Raw genomic sequence first — 13,840 nt, 5'->3', positions numbered from 1 at the left:
GATGAATGAATGGAAGATGTACCTTGGGTTTTCTTTGTCTTCATTGTGTTCCTGCTTTCCTTCCTCCTTTTCCTGAGGCAAAGGAAGAAAGCTGCCCTTTGGAAAGGTGAGCTGTCTGTCAGAGAAGGGCCTGGCCTGGCAGCTTGCTGCCTTGCTTCCCCCTGGGTCTCTCCATGAGCTGGAGAGGCAAGCAGGAGCCCCAGGTAGGAGCCCCAGGTAGGGATGGGCAGGGGTCTGCCCCCTGAGGAGGGCCTGCCCCTCATTCCACCCACCCTGGGTGCAGCTGGTCCCGTTCCTGCTCCTGTCTCCCCTCCTCAGCCCGAACTTGAGGTCCCTGCACAGACTGGTCCTCATCTCCCCTCTTGTCCTGACATCGGTCCTCTCCTCCCATTTGGGGCCAAGAGAGGTGCCCCTAGGGGTGGAGTCCCTCTCTGGTGTCCACTCAGGAGGTGGGGTTCACCCCTGTTCTTGCTTCAACCCAAACAACCGCACTTCGATGCCTTCTCCATATTGGCCTTCCACATAAAATTTCATTGGGAAGTAGGACAGAGGGTTTCTGGGCTTTATAGAGTTTTACTTGAACCCCCCTGCCCACCCATTTGACCCCATCAAGACTTTTATTTTCCCAGTAGCATGCCGCGTGTGTTCTCATCTCCTCCTCTTTGCTCTGTCTGCCCCCCCTCCCCATGGCTTGGGTGCCATTGGTAAGCACCTTCCTAAATGGCAAGTGTCCTTCAGCATCCTACCCGAGGCTCTGCTCTCGGAAGCCTGCCGGACTGCCCAGCACGCTGCCACCTCCCCCCGCGCGCCCCCACTGCCCCTTGGTTCCCACTCTTGCCGCAGGCGGGGCCGGGGGTGGGGGGGAGCCGTGCTCTGGGGGGTGTGGTGGAGGTGTCCTGCTTGTCTCCTTTCCCGGCTGCCTGGCCTCGGGCCCTCGGGTTCCTCCTCCCAGGAGCCCACGCTTCTGAACGAGAGAGCATTTCCAGTGACATCCCAGGGCGCAGAGTCCTCGGCCCAGATGCTGCCCATCTGCCCAGATGCTGAAGAGTGTCTGACGGCGGGCCCGGCGGCCAGGGGCAGGTGGCCGGGCAGGAGCCACTGCTCATGGCATTCTTTGTCTCCTCTCCGTCTGCTCCCAGGTCTGTGACCTCGGGCACGTGTCAGGTCGTTATGCTCCCTCAGCACGTCTGTGAATTGGGCTCATGGCATCGGCCCCACCTCACAGGTTTGGGAGGCCCAGGGGAGGTAAACATTTGCAGGTTGAGAGCGGCCTCAGAGGTCACCGTAGGGCAGGACCGGCGACTGCCTTCCTCCCCGCGGTGTCCTAGCACCTGGCACCGGGATGGCACGCAGTACCTACTCTGTAACGATTTCTTTTTGCAAATGAGGGAGTTGAGCCTCAAAAAGGTAACTTGCCGTTCAAGGGCCCCGAGCGTCTCCTCCCCACAGGCAGGAGTGACCCTGGGTCCCTCTGCCCCTCCGTCCACACCCTGCCCCCACCTCATTCCTTTCTCTGAGGTCCTGACGTCATCCAGGCCCCCAAAACCAGGACGGGCGGGGCTACACCCCCGGGGAGCATGGCCGATCAGGACTGATGGAGGACCAGGTGCCCTAGGACGCGCTCTGGAAACGTCCACCGCCATCCTGCTTCTCCTGGACTGGCCCTGTCCTCGGGGGACGCTAGCCCGGGCCTGGCAGGGCAGAGTGTGTTCTTGGAGAGGGGGAGCCCGTCCTCCCGGGCTGTGTGGACCCTGCTCCCCACATCACTGTCCCCCTTCTCTGCTGGTCCGTTCCTTGGTCCTTTTTCTCCTCTTTTTTTAAAGATTTTATTTATTTATTTGACAGAGACACAGTGAGAGAAGGAACACAAGCAGGGGGAGTGGGGGAGGGAGAAGCAGGCTCCTGGCCGAGCAGGGAGCCCGATGCGGGGCTCGATCCCAGGACCCTGGGATCACGACCTGAGCCAAAGGCAGACGCTTAACGACTGAGCCACGCGGGCGCCCATTTTTTTCTTTATCTGATTGTTTTCTGCCTTCCTTTCTTCCCTCTTCCTCCCTCTCCCTTCGCGTCTGACGCCTCTTCTTTCCCCTCTTGTCATCCGGTGTCCCCCACGCCCCCTGTGCCTCAACATCCGAGTGGTCCTGACAGGGCGGCTGGACTTCCGGGGCCGGGGAGGCACCCTGCCAGTGGAGGCTCCGGAGCCCCTGCTGTTTTTGGCAGCTCCAGCGTTTTCGAGGGACATGGTTCTCCCAGCAGCTGGGCTTGGGGAAGGGACAGGGCCGGCGCAAAGCAGACTCAGAGTGAATTTCAGCTCGGCTCCCTGGGCCCTCACCCACCTGCCTGGACATCCTCCTGGGCAGGAAGGTGGGACCTCGTCCGGGAGCCTGAGGGTCTCCGAAGATGAGCCGGCTGGTGGAGCTTCTCTGGCTTCTGACCTCTGCCCTCCGCCCTCCTCTCTCCAGAGCCCCGGCCCTTTCCCGGGAGGGACCTGCTGGGATGGAGGAGGCTGGTCAGAGCAGGGAGGAGATTTCTGTTCAGACACCTTTCAGGTGAGCACATATGGTGTGTGGTGCTTGGGCCGGGGTGTGTGTGTGTGTATGTGCACTGTAAGTGTGTGGATGAGTGTGTACGTGGGTTGTGCAGGACAGAGAGAGCCTGGGCAGGCATCCGTGTGTGGACAAGAACACAGGTGGGCCTGTGTGAGTCTGTGTCCCCCCTTCTAGGCCTGCTTCTAGCCCAGAGCTCTCCTCTCTGTGGTCCTCGTGACCCTGGCTTCGCACGGGGCTCTGTTCTGTCTTGAGGGCCAGCTGGCCCCCTGCTGTGGTCCCACGCAAGAATGACTGATCTCTGGCCACCCATTTAGCTGCCTGGGGGCCTTCGGGCCGCGTTTGCCCCCCACCTCCCAAAATGGAGGCGTGTGGGGGCTTCCTGCCCAGCGTCTCAACTCTGCCAAGGCGGACGGAATGGGGAACAGCTGCGTTGGCTGATTCCGGCTCCGTATGGATTTGGTTTGACAACAAAGCTCCGTCTGTGTTGTTCTCAGGCCCCTTACATAACCCGAGGGTGGGGAGTTGGGGGGAGGCAGGCAGGAGGAGGTGGAGATGGGGACAGGGAGACACCAGGACAGGATGGCCGGAAAGGGGACAGGGACAGGGAGGAGAGGGAAGGGGAATGAGAGACAGACCACTGGGAAGGAGAGAGAGGAGGAAACCTGTGTGTCGTGACCCCACAATTCTGCTTGCCGCCTCCTGGAGTGGGAAGGAGCTGGGTCTCTGGGTCTTCTGACTTTTGCCCACTTGATGCATCCTCTTCCTCTCCTTGAGTCCCACCCACCAGCCCCAGACCGGCTGAGGAGGAGCTGGGGATGTGTCTGAGAGGAAGGGTTTGGGGCTGGGCCGGAGGGGCCATCCCTAGTCCCACCCTGTAGCTGAGCACTTTCCATAAAGAAGGGAGTCATTCTTTTCCTTTGCTCTTGGGCTTCCATTCACTACTCCAGGCCCAAGGCCAGGCTCCAGAGCCCCTCTTGCCCTTCTCTTTGTGAATGGCAGCCATTCCCTGTATGTACCCTGTTCGGCTGCTCCAGGCCCCACCTGGCTCCCTCGCCTTGCCTCCCACCCAGGACCTCCCCCCAGCTCCAGCCCTCTGCTCGCTCCGTCGGAGGCCCTGTGGCCCTGTCGCTGCCCTGCCCCCTCTCTCAGTAATCAGACATTCTCTTCCCACCATCACTATCCCTGCAGCTGTCCAAATAGAGTGAGAAGAAAATGTTCTCTTGCCGGAACAGCTGGACTGACAGGCGGGGAAGGCCAGGTGAGCCGGCCAGGCTTGGGGGTGGGAGGTACCTTGTCCCAGGGCCCTGATCCTGCCCGCTCCTGGGCAGGAGAAAACAGATGCTTGGAAGAGGGCAGGAGGACCCGTGGGGACTTCAGGTGGGGCCTAGGCCCCCGTGGCTGCGTGGTCTCCTGGGTTTTCTCAGGGTCTGCGTCTTCCCTGGGCCTCAGTTTCCCCGAGTCCTTTTCTGGCACCAGGCTTCCTTGAAAAAAGCCTCTGGATTCCATTTGGCCCTAAGGGCAGTGCTTGACCCCAGGTTGCCGTGGATTAACAGGGCTGTATTCTTCGAACCTGAAAACAAGGAAGACTCCTAAAAGGCCTGGGGGAGGATCTGTTGGCAAGGCCCCAGAGTTTGGGCACTCTGGCACTTGGCATGACCCCTGGCACCGCCCTCAGTTAGATTTAGGGTGTCTGCCCAGGAGGTATTCTATAGGACCTGAGCCGTAGCTCGGTGGAGAGGTGGTGTGGGCGAAGCCCAAACCTGCTGAACGAGCCCTAGACTCTGGAATCCTCAGTCCCCAGGCCCTGAGCATCTTGTGCCTTGCCCTCCCACCACCACCCCCAGGTCTGGGATGATCCTGAAATTGCTAATGCCTCAGGGCTGGAGACGAGAAGGGCCTGAGCGGGGCAGGGGGATGGCTAGGGGAGGGCCTAGGAGTTTCCCCATTTTTGTGTGTGGGGGTGGGTGGGCCGGGAGGACAGTCCCTCTCCGAGGGATCAGGGTTAGGTGCCCGAGCAAAGAGGCCAGGCCAGGAGGATGGTGAGTGAGGGTGCCGGGTGGGGGTGCCCTCCAGTGGGGCAGCTCCCTCTGGCCCATGAGTGACCGAGGTCCCAGGCTGCCCCGGGACACTCCCCAGCCCCTCTGGGGACATCGTTACGAGGCTGTGAATCTTCCTCCCAGTTGCTTCCCTGCAGCCCCCCTCCCCGAGTACCTCTGAGCATGGGAGCTGGGCTTGGCCCGGCCGAGGGCCAGGAGTCCAGGGTTTCTCTTTACCCAACTTTAAGAGGTGAAGGGATCCCCGGAGGGCTGGCTTAGCCACTCCCCGCTCCTCTGGAAGCTCCTGCTCGCTGGCTGATAGCTCCAGGGACCTGCAGCCTGACAAACAAACGGGCTAGAGCGGGAGTTGAAGTTGAAGCCGAAGCCGGCTGGGCAGGGCCCTCTGCCACAGGATGGGGGAAGAGAGCGCCCTGGCCGAGGGGGCCCAGCAGACCTCAGAAGCTGTATGTCAGGGGGATGGGGCGGGAAGGAGAAGGAGTGCGGGCTGTGTGCATGTGTGGATAGGGGTCACTACATTCCTGTGCGTTTCCAGTGTTGGGTTTGGGCGTGCCTGTGTTTGAGCAGAGAGCCGTGTGCTTTTATAGAGATGCGTTTGTAGGTTTTTGACACGGGAGGGCCCCAGCGGACTAGAGCTCGGGGTGGACTTGAAAAGGGGTTCAGAGTGTCTTCCTGGTGCCTCCTGGCTCTGGGCTGTGGGCTGTGGGCACTCAGACCGATTGGCTGCATGTTTGCCCTGTAGGGGAGCTCCGGGGGCAGAGGTGGGCCTGGATCACCTCTGATAACATCAGTCAGCCCTCCAGCCAGCGTTCCTACCTGCTCTGCTCCGGGCTCTGCCCTGACGGACCACTGCTTCCCCCACAGGGTCAGCACCTTCCCCAGCAGCACCTAGAATGCTAGCCAGCCCTCCCCTTACCTCATCGCCAACCTTTTTCTTGGAGGAGAGTTGGTTCATTGAAGGTCTTACTGATGTGAACCAATCTTAAAAGGGCCTGCCTTACTGGCTTCGCCCTTCCCAGGTGACAGCCTACTGCATGGAATGGGAGTCTTGATTTTCCGTCTCCTTGGTCGCATCTCTCCTTCAGGACCCCCGCGCCAGGTGCTACGCCGTCCACCTCAGCATATACACACAGCACCTCCTCTGTCCCCGGGCCCCACCCTCAGCTCCTCTGACTCTCTCGGGCTCCTACTGGGAATTCAGGAGGGGGTTCTCCCCTGCGGACACCCCAAAACCTCCCTGTTCCCAGACCGCCATTGTGGGGCAGCGTGCATCGCCAGGGGAGAGAGGTCTCCCTGCTGTTCCAGATGCTCCAGAACAGCCTTGCTGAGAGCCGCCATGCTTGGGCCAGAGCTGGGATTGTATTCACCTCCCTCGAGGTCCCAGGACTGAGCATGGCCCTGCACTGTCCCTGCTTGGGGACTTGAGGAGCACCTGCCCTAGAGAGGGGACAACCAGCAGAGGGAACATCCCTCTGGAAATAAGTGAGGAGGAAATAACTGCTTCCGGAGCTGCTACGGAGAGGGGGTGTTGGCCAGTGGAGGGGGCCCATCTGGATCCCTTTGGGATGGCTATCAGGTGGAACTGAGCAGGGGCCTGGGCACCATCTCAAGGACATGATGTACCCAGAGAGACAGAGAGAGGGCGCTTCTCCGGTGAGGCCTGCTCTCTCCCTCCCACCCTATGCTCCTCACACCCCAGCAATGCACCTAGAGTCTGGCCAGTACACGGGACCCGAGTTTAGTGCGGGGCAGAGTCTCGGTGGCAGTGTCTCTCCCCGTCTCCCTGGGCAGCCACGTGCATCCTGTGTCGTGTGTGCGATGGGCCCAGCAGCCAGGAGGAGGGAGGAGCACGGTTGTGGTTACAGCAGTGGACCCCACCCTTTGCTGGGATGGAGAAACCTTGGGTGGAGAGGAGCTGCCGTGCACTGGGGTCCCTGCAGCTTCTGTTTGCCGAGTGCCCGGTGTCGGCCTGGCTTGTACTACGGCTCCAGGCTTTCAATCTCAGGATGGCTTTCGAGGCTCACACACCTCCCAGAACTTGCCCTCGTGACCTGCATTTCACAGAGGAGGAATCTGAGGCCCCAAGAGATGTAGGACCTTGTCCAGGGACACCCGACCTGTGACTGCAGAGGCTGGGTCGGACGTTGGGTTTGTGTCCAGACCCCTTTCCTCTGCCTCCAGGATGCCGAAGGTGCTTGGGGGTCTGGGGAGGGGCGGCTGGGGTTTGGCTCAGGCTGGCCCTCTTGGGGAAAAATAAGGAGGACGTGAGGTTTCCTGGGTAATACGGCATCTTCAAGCCTGGAGCTCTCCTGGGACCACACCGGCTTTGTTGGTTGATAGCAGCTCGTCGCGTGGTCCCGTAGCCCTGAAGCTGGTAGTGATTCAGGGGAGTCAAAGGTGGTGATAGCCACTTCTTCAGAAACCACGCCTTCTCGGTGATAAGGCTTTGCTTGTGGGCATAGCCACGTGTGTTTAGCAAAAAGTGTGGCACTTGGTGGCTCTGCGGGCTCCCAAGCCGAACCTCTAGCAAGCCCCTGGCGCCTCGGGTGCTCAGGTCTTCGCAAAATAAGGGTCTGGGTTGCTTTAACTTGATGAAACGTTCTGTCCACACTTGTTCTGCTCATTTGCTCATTCATTTAGACATCCGTTCATTTCGGTATTTGTCAATGACCTACAATTGCAACAGGTATTAAATTTGGTGCTGGAGATACTGTGGGCCATACGAAGTCCTGCTTTCTCGGGGTGCACGGATTCATGAGTACATGAGATGGTGTGGTGTCATTGCTCCAAAGGAAATAAGATGGGGTAAGGAGGCGAGTGTGGGGGTAGAGAGGAGATTCCTGGTTGGGTAGTCTGGGACCCTGTGTTGGGGGCAGCATGGAAGGGAGAGTGGCCAGGACAAGGGAAGCCAGGGAGGGAGATCTGGGCTTATGATTCCAGATCCCCCACCATTTACATTTCAGTCAACCCCTGCCCAGACAAGGACTCAGATGTCACATTGTTGGCACTGACCAACCCCCCACCTTCAGTCCCGCCTCCATTCTCAAATGGGGGTTGGGGAGTGGAGGGGGCATGCAAGCTAAAATCCTTACCTTTGGGGAGGGGAGGGCGTGTTTAGGACGCGTGGGGGAGACCCGGCGGTCACCCAGGACTTTCTCAGTTCAATGGATAGTCATTTGTGCATCTCATAAGGTTCAGTGTTTATTTCTTTGCTTTTGGTCACGGAACAGACTGACTAAAACACACTGTTTCTTTTTTTTTTTTTTTTAAAGATTTTATTTATTTATTCATGAGAGACAGAGAAGCAGAGGGAGAAGCAGGCTCCCAAGGAGCAGGGAGCCCGATGCGGGACTCGATCCCAGGACTCTGGGATCATGACCTGAGCCGAAGGCAGACGCTTAACCATCTGAGCCACCCAGGCGCCCAAAAACACACTGTTTCTTAAATGATGTTTTAATCCACCCCACGTTCCAGATAGCTGCAGCTTTTGGATTCCACTTAGCACACAAAGAAGGAGTGTGGCTAATAATTACCGTTCACGGAGCATTTCCCATGTGTCTTTTCTCCGTTATCTTGTTAACCGGCACAACGAAACTCGTGGTAGGGGCTCCTTACCTCCATTCTACAGATTGGGAGATGGAGGCTTAGGGGTTCTAAGCGGCAGAGGCAGGGTTCAGGTCCAGTGGCCAGTCCCCCAGGCACAGCTCTTGGCCAGAGGAGACAGTTTCTTCTGACCTGCTTGCCAGCCCAGATGTGGCCATCCGCGTGGGCCCAGGGCAGGTGTGTGTGCGAGGGATAGCTGAGAGGCCGGTTCTGCATGGGCACTGGGGCAAGTTGCCAGGGTCAGGACGAGGTTGGGTGTGGGCAGAGATGAGATTGGGTCAGTGCGTCAGGTGACAATGTCACCTTGAACTGTGTCTCCACACTCAGAACGCTGACCACCCGGGAGGAGGGAGGCGGATGCAGGGAAGAGTGGAGTCTCAGCTCTGCTGCACTTGAGACCTTGGGACAGTGCTCACTGTGGCTGTCCCTCAGAATGACCGGGGCCCTCCGCAGGCATCCCAGGCACCCTGAGTTAGCCTCCCCGAGATGGAGTCCAGGGAGCGAGTGCAGCTTCAAGTCTCTACGAGAGCTTCCTGTCCGATCTCAGGCATGGCCTGGTCCAGCGCTGTCCAATAGGAATGCAACGGGAACCCCAAATGCAAGCCACATCTGTAATTTCAAATCTTACAGAATGTTAAGTTAGGGGCGCCTGGCTGGCTCAGTTGGAAGAGCATGCCACCCTTGATCTCGAGGTCGTGCGTTTGAGCCCCACGTTGGGTGCTGAGATTACTTAAAAGAAATAAAATTTTATGGGGTGCCTGGGTGGCTCCGTCAGTTAAGCATCTGCCTTGGGCTCAGGTCATGATCTCAGGGTCCTGGGATCGAGCCCCACGTCGGGCTCCCTCCTCAATGGGGAACCTGCTTCTCCCTCTCCCACTCCCCCTGCTTGTGTTCCTGTTTGTTCTCTCTATCAAAGTAATAAATAAAATCCTTAAAATAAATAAATAAATAAAAATCTTAAAAAATGTTGTTACCCACATTTTTAAAAAGTACAAATAAGGAGGTGAAATACGTTTTAATATTTTAACCCAGTATAGCCAAAATATTACTGCAGTGTGTGATCAATATGAATAATTCTTAAGGTGACAGTTGACTTTTTTTTTTAACTAAGTGTTTGAAATCCAGTGTATGCTTCCCCCTTACGACAGACCTCGGTGTGGACCAGCCACGTGGCAAGGACTCCACAGCCACAGTTGGCTGGGGGCCACCGTGTGGGACGGGGCAGGGCTGGTGCTGTCGCTGTTTTCAGAAGAGGCACCTGGAGGCCAGAGGAGGGAGGGGACTGGCCATGTTGGTGGTGACCTGAATTCAAGCCCCAGCCCTGGTCGTGCCTTTAGCTTTGGCTCCCTGGGGCCAAATTCAGTGGCTCCTGGGTGGGAGGTCTGGGGAGGGAAGCCTGCCCCAAAGCGCCTGCCTGGGACCCTGCGGCAGGTCCGCAGCCCCACCAGATTTTTCCTTTTCTTATCCTAGCTCTGAGTCCATACTGGTTGGTTCTCTACCCGGTCACACAGCTTCAGCTTTCTCACCCGGAGAATGGAATTCAAAGCCTCTGCCCGCCCCCCTCCCCGGACTGACACCAGAAGTAGGATTTTCAAGTGGTTTCCTCTGGTGTCTTGTGACTGGCAGCTGATAAAGTGGATGGTACAGCGTTTCTATCCAGGAGGCTGCAGTGCTGGGCTGGTCAGGGTGTCTGATGGCGGGGCAGCCTGTGGACCCCAAGGGTGGGGAACAGAGAACCTTCTGTGCTTCCGTGGGAAACCTCTCAGGCCCCTTTCCCTCCAAGCTTGGACGGCCAGACAGACTGCCCCATCTGCCCACTCATGGGCCTTGAGGCGGTTGGCCGATTACTCAGCCTTCTGCTGTCTCACGTGAGCTGGGGCCAAGGCAGGCCTCCCTCCCCACTGGGCATGCTGTGTCCGGAGTATCAGACTCACTGTTACTGCCTCTTCCTCTCTTGCTGCAACGACGTCCCTGACGAATAGACCCATTTATTAATTCAGTGAATTTGTATGGAGAGCCTACTGTGCGCCAGTCACTATTCTAGACATCAGTGGTGCAGCAGCGAACAAAACAACAAAAAAATCTTTACAAGCCCGGGAGGGGGATCCAAAGTGTTGGGTGTGCATGGAATTTTTGATGGCAGGTAACGAAGGTGAATAAAGAAATGAATGAAGAGATATCAAGCCTCAGTCTCTCTGAGTACACAGGAGCCCGTGGAGGGTTTTTGAGCTGAGAAGTGATGTAGGTGACTGATCTGTTCTGGAGAATTGCCATTAGCTGGCCATCTCCACCCAAGAATGAGCGATTGAAGTAGGTTATAGCCCTCCATGACCCCAGTGGCCTGTATTGTCATCTTGCCTTACCTAGCGATTATATTAGCTGCATTAAGTTCACAGTGCAGCTCGAGTGCTCTCTGGAATATTAGCAGCAGACTCCGAGCTGGGAGGAACCGCTGGGGCCAGCTGGCACCGCTGAGATTCACGCATCTTGACAGGAGGAGACATGACCCTAAAGTGCTAAGGGTAAATGTGCGTAAACAGGTGTCATACAGTCCTTCTCTTCGGTTGGACAGGGTAGCCACCCAAGTTCAGGGTCCAGGAGGCCTGGCTTACCAGCTGAAGGATTTGAGTCTTGTGCCAGGGGTGTGATGTGATAAGTGAGCGTAGCCTTAGCCAGCATTCCTGGAAGTCTGGTGTCCAGATGGAAGGCAGTACTAATCCTGTAGCTACAGTTGCATGCATCTGAAGCATGCTGGAGGGCTTCTAGAGGAGCCCCGGGCTACGGCAGTGGGTAGAGACTGTGTCCCATGAGGAAGCTGCCAGAGAAGGAGCACGGGAGGCTCTTTGTAGTTGTTGTAAATATTCGAAGGACTTGAATCTGATAGAGGGCTGACTTCCTTTATTTGCTCCTAAGGGCCGCAGGTGGACATTCGAGGGATCGTGGAGTGTAGGGAGCCATTCCTTCACAGGAGGGCTGTTGAGGCAGTAGGGGCTTAGGGGTCAGGCATGTGGGCTCTGGAGCTAAGCAGCCTGAGTCCCAGTCTTGTCCTCACTAGCTCGACATCCCTAGGAAGTTGCTGACCCTTCTTATACACTGTGTCCCTGTCTCTACAACGGAGGTCGTGATCGTGTTTAACTCACAGGGTTGAGATCATACTTGGACAGCCCTTAAAAGTGTCTAGCAGAGTAGTTCTCAGCATTTGGTAATGTCTGGAGACAATTTGGTTGTCACAACCGGGGCCTGGGGTTCCTACTGGCATCTAGTGAGTAGAGGTCAAAGATACTGCTAAACATTCCATGGTGCACAGAGAGCCCCCCACAGCAGTGACTTATCTGGTCCCCAAAGCAATGGCAATGGGGTGGGGATCCTCCTGGTATCCCACATGGTAAGTGCACTGTACATTTTAGTGATTAATAAGGGATGTAATACATGTTTAATCTCATCTTATTACTTGTGTGTCAGATGTTTACAAAACATCTGCCACCTTCTGAACTCTATAATAGAGTCTGAAAATATAAAGAAGTCTCCCAGACAACAGAGGTCATAGTCTCATGGGCCAGATACAAAACATATATTAATATAACATAAAATGATATTATGTGGTAAAGCATCTTGTGCGATCCATGTACTCTGATAGACTCTTGGTATAAATAAGCCTCCAGTTTCAGAGGCCATAAGATAGTGGGCAAGACATGAAAAGCAGTAATTATATAATATGAAATTATATTACCTGTTAAGTGCCAGAAGCAAGTTATAAACAATATTTTGTGGGAAGAAAAACATCGGTTGCTTAGAAATGTCGGAAAAGACTTCATAGAGGAAGAGCCCTTTGAGCTGATGCTGGAGTGAGGTTGTCTTTGTGCAGGGGAGGGGCTCAGGGTATCCTGCTGCAGAGGTGGGAAGAGGGGAGGGGGAAAGGCAGCTCCTCTGGCTTGCTTGGGAATAGGGTAGGAGGTGCGCCTTCAGCACCTATGGCCCAAGGGTGAAGGGTCCTGATTGCCACTAAGGAGCTTTGGCTTTTCATTTAAGGAATGGGGAGAAATTGAGGCAGGAGGGTGGTTTGATCCAAATTATTTCTTGGAAGCATACCACGTTGGCAGTTCCAAAGAAGGGTTGAATGGGGAAAGACTTGTGACAAAGAGATGAATTAGGAAGCAGGTGAATTGAAATGGGATCTAGACTCAATGTGTCTCAAGAAGAGGAGATAGAGGACTGTATTCTAAAGTGTTTCTGAGGGGCACTTGGGTGGCTCGGTAGGTTAAGCGTCTGCCTTCGGCTCAGGTCATGATCCCAAGGTCCTGGGATTGAGCCCCACGTCAGGCTCCCTGCTCAGCAGAGAGCCTGCTTCTCTTCTGCTCTTCACCCTGCTTGTGCTCTCTCACTCCCTCTCCCTCTATCAAATTAATAAATAAAATCTTTAAAAAAATAAAGTGTTTCAGAGGCTCTAGACCATGTGGCCTTCATGCTGCATCTGGGTTTTATTTTATTTTATTTTATTTATCTTATTTGTAATTGTTAATACCCAACATGGGGCTCGAACTCACAACACTGAGATCGAGTTTCATGCTCCTCCTACTGAGCCAGCCAGGCACCCCTCAGCTGAGGGGTCATTATGACCCCACAGGATCATAAACTCAGTCTTTTTTTTTTTTTTTAAAGATTTTATTTATTTATTTGACAGAGACACAGCGAGAGAGGGAACACAATCAGGGGGAGTGGGAGAGAGAGAAACAGGCTTCCCGCTGAGCAGGGAGCCCGATGTGGGGCTCGATCCCAGGACCCTGGGACCATGACCTGAGCCGAAGGCAGACGCTTAACAACTGAGCCACCCAGGCGCCCCATAAACTCAGTCTTTATGACTGAGTTTTGTAAAGCTTACCTCCCCAGTGCCTCCGACAATGCCAAGCATTCAGTAGGAGCTCAGTGAGCACTGGTTGGAATGAGGAAATGGGGTAGAAACAATTGAGTTTAGTAACTGTTTAGTAGGAGTGGTGTGAGGAGGGGCAGATGTTGGAAGACTGAGTTTACGATCCTGTGGGGACCGGGGTGGAGGGGTGGAGTGGGAGAAACGTGTCTAGTTTGGGACGTATTAAGTTTGAAGAGTTAATGATCATCCAGGTAGGCTGTGCCGCAGGCAACCAGAAATACTAGGATGGGATCTGGGGAGGAACTGAAGGGTCTGAATCATCAGGGTAGGAGCCACGGGCAGACCTCTGAAAATGAATGAACTTGTCCTATAAAAATAGGCAGGAGGTTGACGAACACGGATGCAAAAATTCTCACCAAAATACTAGCCAATAGGATCCAACAGTACATTAAAAGGATTATTCACCACGACCAAGTGGGATTTATCCCTGGGCTGCAAGGTTGGTTCAACATCTGCAAATCAATCAATGTGATACAATACATTAATAAAAGAGAACAAGAATCATATGATGCTCTCAATAGATGCAGAAAAAGCATTTGACAAAGTACAGCATCCTTTCTTGATCAAAACTCTTCAGAGTATAGGCATAGAGGGTACATACCTCAATATCATAAAAGCCATCTATGAAAATCCCACAGAGAATATCATTCTCAATGGGGAAAAACTGAGAGCTTTCCCCCTAAGGTCAGGAACACGGCAGGGATGCC

At 55.3% G+C, this 13,840-nt stretch overlaps 1 protein-coding gene across 4 annotated transcripts in view; it reads left to right on the top strand.

The window, feature by feature from the left end:
• Positions 1-13,840, top strand: part of ST3GAL4 (ST3 beta-galactoside alpha-2,3-sialyltransferase 4) — a 33,097-nt gene that overhangs the window by 5,633 nt on the left and 13,624 nt on the right. The window contains exon 1 of one of the 4 annotated variants that reach the window (XM_031025946.2): positions 2,463-2,549. The exons of 2 other annotated variants lie outside the window; for them this stretch is intronic. The gene's annotated coding sequence lies outside the window, so the exon portion shown is untranslated. Of the gene's footprint in view, positions 1-2,462; positions 2,550-3,788; positions 3,808-13,840 lie in introns of those variants that run through there. One more of the 4 variants, XM_081799119.1, reaches the window with a different exon arrangement.

This window comes from Leptonychotes weddellii, chromosome 11 (genome assembly GCF_054177405.1).
Source record: "Leptonychotes weddellii isolate Sample4059 chromosome 11, ASM5417740v2, whole genome shotgun sequence".
Lineage (NCBI taxonomy): Eukaryota > Metazoa > Chordata > Mammalia > Carnivora > Phocidae > Leptonychotes > Leptonychotes weddellii.
This window is presented reverse-complemented; position numbering and strand designations above follow the sequence as displayed.